Source organism: Schistocerca americana, chromosome 3, assembly GCF_021461395.2.
Source record: "Schistocerca americana isolate TAMUIC-IGC-003095 chromosome 3, iqSchAmer2.1, whole genome shotgun sequence".
NCBI lineage: Eukaryota > Metazoa > Arthropoda > Insecta > Orthoptera > Acrididae > Schistocerca > Schistocerca americana.
In genome coordinates this window covers 72,270,826-72,283,727 of record NC_060121.1, presented here as the reverse complement: position 1 = coordinate 72,283,727, position 12,902 = coordinate 72,270,826, and positions in this window count along the sequence as shown.

The following is a 12,902-nucleotide window of genomic DNA, read 5'->3' as shown; positions in this document are numbered from 1 at the left end:
ATCCGAATTTAATACAAAAGGCACAATGCCGACTTAAGTACATGAGGACTGACCCTCTAACTTTCTATGATTGGAACCTCTCCTGTGAGTACAGTTTTAGATTCCGATGCTTCACTTCAGGTTTACTGTATCCCTTGGCCCAGCTTATTGACGTTGAAACCCAGAAATTGCATCCGAATTTAATGCAAAAGGCACAATGCCGACTTAAGTACAGGAGGATGGACACTCTAACTTTCTATGATTTGAACCTCTGCTGTGAGTCCAGTTTTAGATTCCTATGCTTTACTTCAGGTTTACTGTATACCTTGGACCTTCTTATTGACGATGAAACACAGAAATTACATCCGAATGTAATACAAAAGCCACAATGCCGACTTGAGTACAAGAGGACTGACACACTAACGTTCTTTGATTTGAACCTCTCCTTTGAGTCCAGTTTTAGATTCCGATGCTTCACTTCAGGTTTACTGTGTCCCTTGGACCTTCTTATTGACGATAAAACACAGAAATTGTATGCGAATTTAATACAAAAGGCACAATGCCGACATAAGTACAAGAGGACTGACCCTCTAACTTTCTAAGACTTGAACGTCTCCTGTGAGTACAGTTTTAGATTCCGATGCTTCACTTCAGGTTTACTGTATCCCTTGGACCTTCTTATTGACGATGAAACACAGAAATAGCATCCGAATATAATACAAAAGGCACAATGCACACTTAAGTACAAGTGGACTGACACTCTAACTTTCTATGATTTAAACGTCTCCTGTGAGTATAGTTTTAGATTCCGATGCTTCACTTCAGGTTTACTGTATCCCTTGGACCTTCTGATTGACGATGAAACACATAAATTGCATCCGAATTTAATACAAAAGACACAATGCCGACTTAAGTACAAGAGGAATGACACTCTAACTTTCTATGATTAGTTCCTCTCCTGTGAGTCCAGATTTAGATTCCGATGCTTCACTTCAGGTTTACTGTATACCTTGGACCTTCTTATTGACGATGAAATACAGAAATTGCATCCGAATTTAATACAAAAGGCACAATGCCGACTTAAGTACAAGAGGACTGACACTCTAACTTTCTATGATTTGAACCTTTCCTGTGAGTCCCGTTTTCGATTCCGATGCTTCACTTCAGGTTTACTGTATACCTTGGACCTTCTTATTGACGATGAAACACAGATATTGCATCCGAATTTAATGCAAAATGCACAATGCCGACTTAAGTCCAAGAGGACCGACACTCTACTTTCTATGATTTAAACCTCGCCTGTGAGTCCAGTTTTAGATTCTGATGCTTCACTTCAGGTTTACTGTATACCTTGGACCTTCTTACTGACGATGAAGCACAGAAATTCCATCCGAAATTATTACAAAAGACACAATTCCGACTTATGTACAAGGGGACTGACACTCTAACTTTCTATGATTTGAACCTCTCCTGTGAGTTCAGTTTTAGATTCCGATGCTTCACTTCAGGTTTACTGTATACCTTGCACCTTCTTATTGACGATGAAACATAGAAATTGCCTCCGAATTTAATACAAAAGGCACAACGCCGACTTAAGTACAAGAGGACTGACACTCTAACTTTCTATGATTTGAACCTCTCCTATGAGTCCAGTTTTAGCTTCCGATGCTTCACTTCAGCTTTACTGTATACCTTGGACCTTCTTATTGACGATGAAACAGAGAAATTGCATCTGAATTTAATGCAAAAGGCACAATGCCGACTTAAGTACAGGAGGAATGACACTCTAACTTTCTATGATTTGAACCTCTCCTGTGAGTCCAGTTTTAGATTCCTATGCTTCACTTCAGGTATACTGTATACCTTGGACCTTCTTATTGACGATGAAACACAGAAATTACATCCGAATTTAATACAAAAGCCACAATGCCGACTTGAGTACAAGAGGACTGACACACTAACGTTCTTTGATTTGAACCTCTCCTATGAGTCCAGTTTTAGATTCCGATGCTTCACTTCAGGTTTACTGTATCCCTTGGACCATCCTATTGACGATGAAACACAAAAATTGCATCCGAATTTAATACAAAACGCACAATGCCGACTTAAGTGCAAGAAAACTGACACTCTAACTTTCTATGATTTGAACCTCTCCTGTGAGTCAAGTTTTCGATTCTGATGCTTCACTTCAGGTTTACTGTATACCTTGGACCCTCGTATTGACGATGAAACACAGAAATTGCATCCGAATTTAATACAAAAGGCACAATGTCGACTTAAGTGCAAGAGGACTGGCACTTTAACTTTCGATGATTTGAACCTCTCCTGTGAATCCAGTTTTAGATTCCGATACTTCACTTCAGGTTTACTGTATCCCTTGGACCTTCTTATTGACGATGAAACACAGAAATTGCATCCGAATTTAATACAAAAGGCACAATGCCGACTTAAGTACAAGAGGAATGACACTCTAACTTTCTATGATTGGAACCTCTCCTGTGAGTCCAGTTTTAGATTCCGATGCTTCACTTCAGGTTTTCTGTATACCTTGGACCTTCATATTGACGATGAAACACAGAAATTGCATCCGATATTAATACAAAATGCACACTGCCGACATAAGTCCAAGAGGACTGACACTCTAACTTTCTATGATTTAAACCTCTCCTGTGAGTCCAGTCTTAGATTCCGTTGCTTCACTTCAGGTTTACTGTATACCTTGGACCTTCTTACTGACGATGAAGCACAGAAATTCAATCCGAATTTATTACATAAGACACAATTCCGACTTAAGTACAAAAGGACTGACTCTCTAAATTTCTATGATTTGAACCTCTCCTGTGAGTTCAGTTTTGGATTCCGATGCTTCACTTCAGGTTTACTGTATACCTTGGACCTTCTTATTGACGATGAAACACAGAAATTGCATCCGATATTAATACAAAATGCACACTGCCAACATAAGTCCAAGAGGACTGACACTCTAACTTTCTATGATTTAAACCTCTCCTGTGAGTCCAGTCTTAGATTCCGTTGCTTCACTTCAGGTTTACTGTATCCCTTGGACCTTCTTATTGACGATGAAACACAGAAATTGCATCCGTATTTAATACAAAAGGCACAATGCCGACTTAAGTACAAGAGGACTGACACTCTAACTTTCTATGATTTGAACCTATCCTGTGAGTCCAGTTTTAGATTCCGATGCTTCACTAAAGGTTTTCTGAATACCTTGGACCTTCTTATTGAGGATGAAACACAGAAATTGCATCCGAATTTAATACAAAAGGCACAATGCCGTTTTAAGTACAAGAGGACTGACACTCTAACTTTCTATGATATGAGCCTCTCCTATCAGTCCAGTTTTAGCTTCCGATGCTTCACTTCAGGTTTACTGTATACCTTGGACCTTCTTATTGACGATGAAACAGAGAAATTGCATCTGAATTTAATGCAAAAGGCACAATGCCGACTTAAGTACAGGAGGACTGACACTGTAACTTTCTATGATTTGAACCTCTCCTGTGAGTCCAGTTTTAGATTCCTATGCTTCACTTCAGGTATACTGTATACCTTGGACCTTCTTATTGACGATGAAACACAGAAATTACATCCGAATTTAATACAAAAGCCACAATGCCGACTTGAGTACAAGAGGACTGACACACTACCGTTCTTTGATTTGAACCTCTCCTTTGAGTCCAGTTTTAGATTCCGATGCTTCACTTCAGGTTTACTGTATCCCTTGGACCATCCTATTGACAATGAAACACAAAACTTGCATCCGAATTTAATACAAAACGCACAATGCCGACTTAAGTACAAGAAAACTGACACTCTAACTTTCTATGATTTGAACCTCTCCTGTGAGTCCAGTTTTCGATTCTGATGCTTCACTTCAGGTTTACTGTATACCTTGGACCCTCGTATTGACGAAGAAACACAGAAATTGCATCCGAATTTAATACAAAAGGCACAATGCCGACTTAAGTGCAAGAGGACTGACACTTTAACTTTCGATGATTTGAACCTCTCCTGTGAATCCAGTTTTAGATTCCGATGCTTCACTTCAGGTTTACTGTATCCCTTGGACCTTCTTATTGACGATGAAACAGAGAAATTGCATCCGAATTTAATGCAAAAGGCACAATGCCGACTTAAGTACAGGAGGAATGACACTCTAACTTTCTATGATTCGAACCTCTCCTGTGAGTCCAGTTTTAGATTGCTATGCTTCACTTCAGGTATACTGTATACCTTGGACCTTCTTATTAACGCTAAAACACAGAAATTGCATCCGAATTTAATACCAAAGGCACAATGCCGACTTAAGTACAAGAGGACTGACACTTTAACTTTCTAAGACTTGAACGTCTCCTGTGAGTACAGTTTTAGATTCCGATGCTTCACTTCAGGTTTACTGTATCCCTTGGACCTTCTTATTAACGATAAAACACAGAAATTGCATCCGAATTTAATACCAAAGGCACAATGCCGACTTAAGTACAAGAGGACTGACACTTTAACTTTCTAAGATTTGAACGTCTCCTGTGAGTACAGCTTTAGATTCCGATACTTCACTTCAGGTTTACTGTATCCCTTGGACCTTCTTATTGACGATGAAACACAGAAATTGCATCCGAATTTAATACAAAAGGCACAATGCCGACTTAAGTACAAGAGGAATGACACTCTAACTTTCTATGATTGGAACCTCTCCTGTGAGTCCAGTTTTAGATTCCGATGCTTCACTTCAGGTTTTCTGTATACCTTGGACCTTCATATTGACGATGAAACACAGAAATTGCATCCGATATTAATACAAAATGCACACTGCCAACATAAGTCCAAGAGGACTGACACTCTAACTTTCTATGATTTAAACCTCTCCTGTGAGTCCAGTCTTAGATTCCGTTGCTTCACTTCAGGTTTACTGTATACCTTGGACCTTCTTACTGACGATGAAGCACAGAAATTCAATCCGAATTTATTACATAAGACACAATTCCGACTTAAGTACAAAAGGACTGACTCTCTAAATTTCTATGATTTGAACCTCTCCTGTGAGTTCAGTTTTGGATACCGATGCTTCACTTCAGGTTTACTGTATACCTTGGACCTTCTTATTGACGATGAAACACAGAAATTGCATCCGTATTTAATACAAAAGGCACAATGCCGACTTAAGTACAAGAGGACTGACACTCTAACTTTCTATGATTTGAACCTCTCCTGTGAATCCAGTTTTAGATTCCGATGCTTCACTTCAGGTTTACTGTATACCTTGGACCCTCGTATTGACGATGAAACACAGAAATTGCATCCGAATTTAATACATAAGGCACAATGCCGACTTAAGTGCAAGAGGACTGACACTTTAACTTTCGATGATTTGAACCTCTCCTGTGAATCCAGTTTTAGATTCCGATGCTTCACTTCAGGTTTACTGTATCCCTTGGACCTTCTCATTGACGATGAAACACAGAAATAGCATCCGAATATAATACAAAAGGCACAATGCCGACTTAAGTACAAGTGGACTGACACTCTAACTTTCTATGATTTGAACCTCTCCTGTGAGTCCAGTTATAGATTCCGATGCTTCACTTCAGGTTTACTGTATCCCTTGGACCTTCTTATTAACGATAAAACACAGAAATTGCATCCGAATTTAATACCAAAGGCACAATGCCGACTTAAGTACAAGAGGACTGACACTTTAACTTTCTAAGATTTGAACGTCTCCTGTGAGTACAGTTTTAGATTCCGATGCTTCACTTCAGGTTTACTGTATCCCTTGGACCTTCTTATTGACGATGAAACACAGAAATTCCATCCGAATTTCATACAAAAATCACAATGCCGACTTAAGAACAAGAGGACTGACACTCTAACTTTCTATGATTTGAACCTCTCCATTGAGTCCAGTTTTAGATTTCGATGCTGCACTTCAGGTTTACTGTATCCCTTGGACCTTCTTATTAACGATAAAACACATAAATTGCATCCGAATTTAATACCAAAGGCACAATGCCGACTTAAGTACAAGAGGACTGACACTTTAACTTTCTAAGATTTGAACGTCTCCTGTGAGTACAGTTTTAGATTCCGATGCTTCACTTCAGGTTTACTGTATCCCTTGGACCTTCTTATTGACGATAAAACACAGAAATTGCATCCGAATTTAATACAAAAGGCACAATGCCGACTTAAGTACAAGAGGAATGACACTCTAACTTTCTATGATTGGAACCTCTCCTGTGAGTCCAGTTTTAGATTCCGATGCTTCACTTCAGGTTTTCTGTATACCTTGGCCTTTCATATTGACGATGAAACACAGAAATTGCATCCGATATTAATACAAAATGCACACTGCCGACATAAGTCCAAGAGGACTGACACTCTAACTTTCTATGATTTAAACCTCTCCTGTGAGTCCAGTCTTAGATTCCGTTGCTTCACTTCAGGTTTACTGTATACCTTGGACCTTCTTACTGACGATGAAGCACAGAAATTCAATCCGAATTTATTACATAAGACACAATTCCGACTTAAGTACAAAAGGACTGACTCTCTAAATTTCTATGATTTGAACCTCTCCTGTGAGTTCAGTTTTGGATTCCGATGCTTCACTTCAGGTTTACTGTATACCTTGGACCTTCTTATTGACGATGAAACACAGAAATTGCATCCGTATTTAATACAAAAGGCACAATGCCGACTTAAGTACAAGAGGACTGACACTCTAACTTTCTACGATTTGAACCTATCCTGTGAGTCCAGTTTTAGATTCCGATGCTTCACTATGGGTTTTCTGATTACCTTGGACCTTCTTATTGAGGATGAAACACAGAAATTGCATCCGAATTTAATACAAAAGGCACAATGCCGACTTAAGTACAAGAGGACTGACACTCTAACTTTCTATGATTTGAACCTCTCCTATGAGTCCAGTTTTAGCTTCCGATGCTTCACTTCAGGTTTACTGTATACCTTGGACCTTCTTATTGACGATGAAACAGAGAAATTGCATCCGAATTTAATGCAAAAGGCACAATGCCGACTTAAGTACAGGAGGACTGACACTCTAACTTTCTATGATTTGAACCTCTCCTGTGAGTCCAGTTTTAGATTCCTATGCTTCACTTCAGGTATACTGTATACCTTGGACCTTCTTATTGACGATGAAACACAGAAATTACATCCGAATTTAATACAAAAGCCACAATGCCGACTTGAGTACAAGAGGACTGACACACTACCGTTCTTTGATTTGAACCTCTCCTTTGAGTCCAGTTTTAGATTCCGATGCTTCACTTCAGGTTTACTGTATCCCTTGGACCATCCTATTGACGATGAAACACAAAAATTGCATCCGAATTTAATACAAAACGCACAATGCCGACTTAAGTACAAGAAAACTGACACTCTAACTTTCTGTGATTTGAACCTCTCCTGTGAGTCCAGTTTTCGATTCTGATGCCTCACTTCAGGTTTACTGTATACCTTGGGCCCTCGTATTGCCGATGAGACACAGAAATTGCATCCGAATTTAATACAAAAGGCACAATGCCGACTTAAGTGCAAGAGGACTGACACTTTAACTTTCGATGATTTGAACCTCTCCTGTGAATCCAGTTTTAGACTCCGATGCTTCACTTCAGGTTTACTGTATCCCTTGGACCTTCTTATTGACGATGAAACACAGAAATAGAATCCAAATATAATACAAAAGGCACGATGCCGACTTAAGTACAAGTGGACTGACACTCTAACTTTCTATGATTTGAACCTCTCCTGTGAGTCCAGTTTTAGATTCCGATGCTTCACTTCAGGTTTACTGTATCCCTTGGACCTTCTTATTAACGATAAAACACAGAAATTGCATCCGAATTTAATACCAAAGGCACAATGCCGACTTAAGTACAAGAGGACTGACACTTTAACTTTCTAAGATTTGAACGTCTCCTGTGAGTACAGTTTTAGATTCCGATGCTTCACTTTTGGTTTACTGTATCCCTTGGACCTTCTTATTGACGATGAAACACAGAAATTGCATCCGAATTTAATACAAAAGGCACAATGCCGACTTAAGTAGAAGAGAAATGACACTCTAACTGTCTATGATTGGAACCTCTCCTGTGAGTCCAGTTTTAGATTCCGATGCTTCACTTCAGGTTTTCTGTATACCTTGGACCTTCATATTGACGATGAAACACAGAAATTGCATCCGATATTAATACAAAATGCACACTGCCGACATAAGTCCAAGAGGACTGACACTCTAACTTTCTATGATTTAAACCTCTCCTGTGAGTCCAGTCTTAGATTCCGTTGCTTCACTTCAGGTTTACTGTATACCTTGGACCTTCTTACTGACGATGAAGCACAGAAATTCAATCCGAATTTATTACATAAGACACAATTCCGACTTAAGTACAAAAGGACTGACTCTCTAAATTTCTATGATTTGAACCTCTCCTGTGAGTTCAGTTTTGGATTCCGATGCTTCACTTCAGGTTTACTGTATACCTTGGACCTTCTTATTGACGATGAAACACAGAAATTGCATCCGTATTTAATACAAAAGGCACAATGCCGACTTAAGTACAAGAGGACTGACACTCTAACTTTCTATGATTTGAACCTATCCTGTGAATCCAGTTTTAGATTCCGATGCTTCACTAAAGGTTTTCTGAATACCTTGGACCTTCTTATTGAGGATGAAACACAGAAATTGCATCCGAATTTAATACAAAAGGCACAAAGTCGACTTAAGTACAAGAGGACTGACACTCTAACTTTCTATGATATGATCCTCTCCTGTGAGTCCAGTTTTAGATTCCGATGCTTCACTTCAGGTTTACTGTATCCCTTTGACCTTCTTATTGACGATGAAACAAAGAAATTGCATTCGAATTTAATACAAAAGGCACAATGCCGACTTTAGTACAAGAGGACTAACACTCTAACATTCTATGATTTGAACCACTCCTGTGAGTCCAGTTTAAGCTTCCGATGCTTCACTTCAGGTTTACTATATCAATTGGACCTTCGTATTGACGATGAAACACAGAAATTCCATCCGAATTTAATACACAAGGCACAATGCCAACTTAAGTACAAGAGGACTGACACTTTAACTTTCTATGATTTCAACCTCTCCTGTTTATCCAGTTTTAGATTCCGATGCTTCACTTCAGGTTTACTGAATCCCTTGGACCTTCTTATTGACGATGAAACACAGAAATAGCATCCGAATTTAATTCAAAAGCACAATGCCGACTTAAGTTCAAGAGGACTGACACTCTAACTTTCTTTGATTTGAACCTCTCCTGTGAGTCCAGTTTTAGATTCCGATGCTTCACTTCAGGTTTACTGTATCCCTTGGACCTTCTTATTGACGATAAAACACAGAAATTGCATCCGAATTTAATACTAAATTCACAATGCCGACTTAAGTACAAGAAGACTGACACTCTAACTTTCTATGATTTGAACCTCTCCGGTGCGTCCAGTTTTAGATTTCGATGCTTCACTAAAGGTTTCGTGTGTGCCTTGGACCTTCATATTGACGATGAAACACAGAAATTGCATCCGAATTTAATACAAAAGGCACAAAGCCAACTTAAGTACTAGAGGACTGACACTCTAACTCTCTATGATATGACATTCTCCGGTGAGTCCAGTGTTAGATTCTGATGCTTCACTTCAGGTTTACTGTATCCCTAGGACCTTCTAATTGACGATGAAACGCAGAAATAGCATTCGAATATAATACAAAAGGCACAATGCCGACTTAGGTACAAGTGGACTGACACTCTAACTTTCTATGATTTGAACCTCTCCTGTGACTCCAGTTTTAGATTCCGATGCTTCACTTCAGGTTTACTGTATCCCTGTGACCTTCTTATTGACGATAAAGCACAGAAATTGCACCCGAATTTAATACAAAAGACACAATGCCAACTTAAGTACAAGAGGACTGTCACTCTAACTTTCTAAAATTTGAACGTCTCCTGTGAGTACAGTTTTAGATTCCGATGCTTCACTTCAGGTTTACTGTATCCCTTGGACCTTCTTATTGACGATGAAACACAGAAATTGCATGCGTATTTAACACAAAAGGCACAATGCCGACTTCAGTACAAGAGGAATGACACTCTAACTTTCTATGATTTGAACCTCTCCTGTGAGTCCAGTTTTAGATTCCGATGCTTCACTTCAGGTTTACTTTATACCTTGGACCATCTTATTGACGATGAAATACAGAAATTGCATCCGAATTTAATACAAAATGCACAATGCCGACATAAGTCCAAGAGGACTGACATTCTAACTTTCTATGATTTAAACCTCTCCTGTGAGTCCAGTCTTAGATTCCGATGCTTCACTTCAGGTTTACTGTATACCTTGGACCTTCTTACTGACGATGAAGCACAGAAATTCAAACCGAATTTATTACAGAAGACACAATTCCGACTTAAGTACAAGAGGACTGACACTCTGAGTTTCTATGATTTGAACCTCTCCCGTGAGTTCAGTTTTGGATTCCGATGATTCACTTCATGTTTCCTGTATACCTTGGACCCTCTTATTGAATATGAAACACAGAAATTGCATCCGAATTTGATACAAAAGGCACAATGCCGACTTAAGTACAAGAGGACTGACACTCTAACTTTCTATGATTTGAACCTCTCCTGTGAGTCCAGTTTTAGATTCCGATGCTTCACTTCAGGTTTACTGTATCCCTTGGACCTTCTTATTGTCGATGAAACAAAGAAATTGCTTTCGAATTTAATACAAAAGGCACAATGCCGACTTAGGTATAAGAGGACTGACACTCTAACATTCTATGATTTGAACCACTCCTGCGATTCCAGTTTTAGATTCCGATGCTTCACTTCAGTTTTTTTGTATCAATTTGACCTTCGTATTGACGATGAAACACAGAAATTCCATCCGAATTTAATACAAATGGCACTATGCCAACTTAAGTACAAGAGGACTGACACATTAACTTTCTATGATTAGAACCTCTCCTGTGTATCCAGTTTTAGATTCTGATGCTTCACTTCAGGTTTACTGTCTCCCTTGGACCTTCTTATTGACGATGAAACACAGAAATAGCATCCGAATTTAATTCAATAGGCACAATGCCGACTTAAGTTCAAGAGGACTGACACTCTAACTTTCTATGATTTGAACCTCGCCTGTGAGTCCAGTTTTGGATTCCGATGCTTCACTTCAGGTTTACTGTATCCCTTGGACCTTCTTATTGACGATAAAACACAGAAATTGTATCCGAATTTAATACAAAAGGCACAATGCCGACTTAAGTACAAGAGGACTGACACTCTAACTTTCTATGATTTGAACCTCTCCGGTGAGTCCAGATTTAGATTCCGATGCTTCACTTCAGGTTTATTGTATCCCTTGGACCCTCTTATTGACGATGGAACACAGATATTGCATCCGAATTTAATACAAATGGCATAATGCCGACTTAAGTACAAGAGGACTGACACTCTAACTTTCTATGATTGGAACCTTTCCTGTGAGTCCTGTTTTGGATTCCGATGCTTCAATTCAGGTTTACTGTATACCTTGGACCTTCTTATTGACGATGAAACACAGAAATTGCATCCGAATTTAATGCAAAATGCACAATGCCGACCTAAGAACAGGAGGATTGACACTCTAACTTTCTATGATTTAAACGTCTCCTGTGAGTCCCGTTTTAGATTCCGATGCTTCACTTCAGGTTTACTGAATCCCTTGGATCGTCTTATGAACGATGAAACACAGAAATTGCATCCGAATTTAATACAAACGGCACAATACCGTTTTAAGTACAAGAGGACTGACACTTTCAGATTCTATGATTTGAACCTCTCCTGTGAGACCAGTTTTAGATTCCGATGCTTCACTTCTGGTTTACTGTATAACTTGGACCTTCATATTGACGATGAAACACAGAAATTACATCCGAATTTAGTACAAATGCACAATGCCGACTTGAGTACAAGAGGACTGACACTCTAACTTTCTATGATTAGAATCTCTCCTTTGACTCCAGTTTTAGATTCCGATGCTTCACTTCAGGTTTACTGTATCCCTTGGGCCTTCTTATTGACGATGAAACACAGAAATTGCATCCGAATTTAATACAAAAGGCACAAAGCCGACTTAAGTACAAGAGGACTGACACTCTAACTTTCTATGATTAGAATCTCTCCTTTGAGTCCAGTTATAGATTCCGATGCTTCACTTCAGGTTTACTGCATCCCTTGAACCTTCTTATTGACGATGAAACACAGAAATTGCATCCGAATTTATTACAAAAGGCACATTGCCGACTTATGTACAAGAGGACTGACACTCTAACTTTCTATGATTTGAACCTTTCCTGTGAGTCCCGTTTAGGATTCCGATGCTTCTCTTCAGGTTTACTGTTTACCTTGGACCTTCTTATTGACGATGAAACACAGAAATTGCATCCGAATTTAATACAAAAGGCACAATGCCGACTTAAGTAAAAGAGGACTGACACTATAACTTTCTATGATTTGAACCTCTCCTGTGAGTCCAGTTTGGGATTCCGATGCTTCAATTCAGGTTTACTGTATACCTTGGAACTTCTTATTGACGATGAAACACAGTAAATGCATCAGAATTTTATACAAAAGGCACAATAATGACTTAAATACAAGAGGACTGACACTCTAACTTTCTATGATTTGAACCTCTCCTTTCAGCCCAGTTTTAGATTCCGATGGTTCACTTCAGGTTTACTGCATCCATTGGACCTTCGTATTGACGATGAAACACAGAAATTGCATCCGAATTTAATACGAAAGGCACGATGCCGACTTAAGTACAAGAGGACTTACACTCTAACTTTCTATGATTTGAACCTC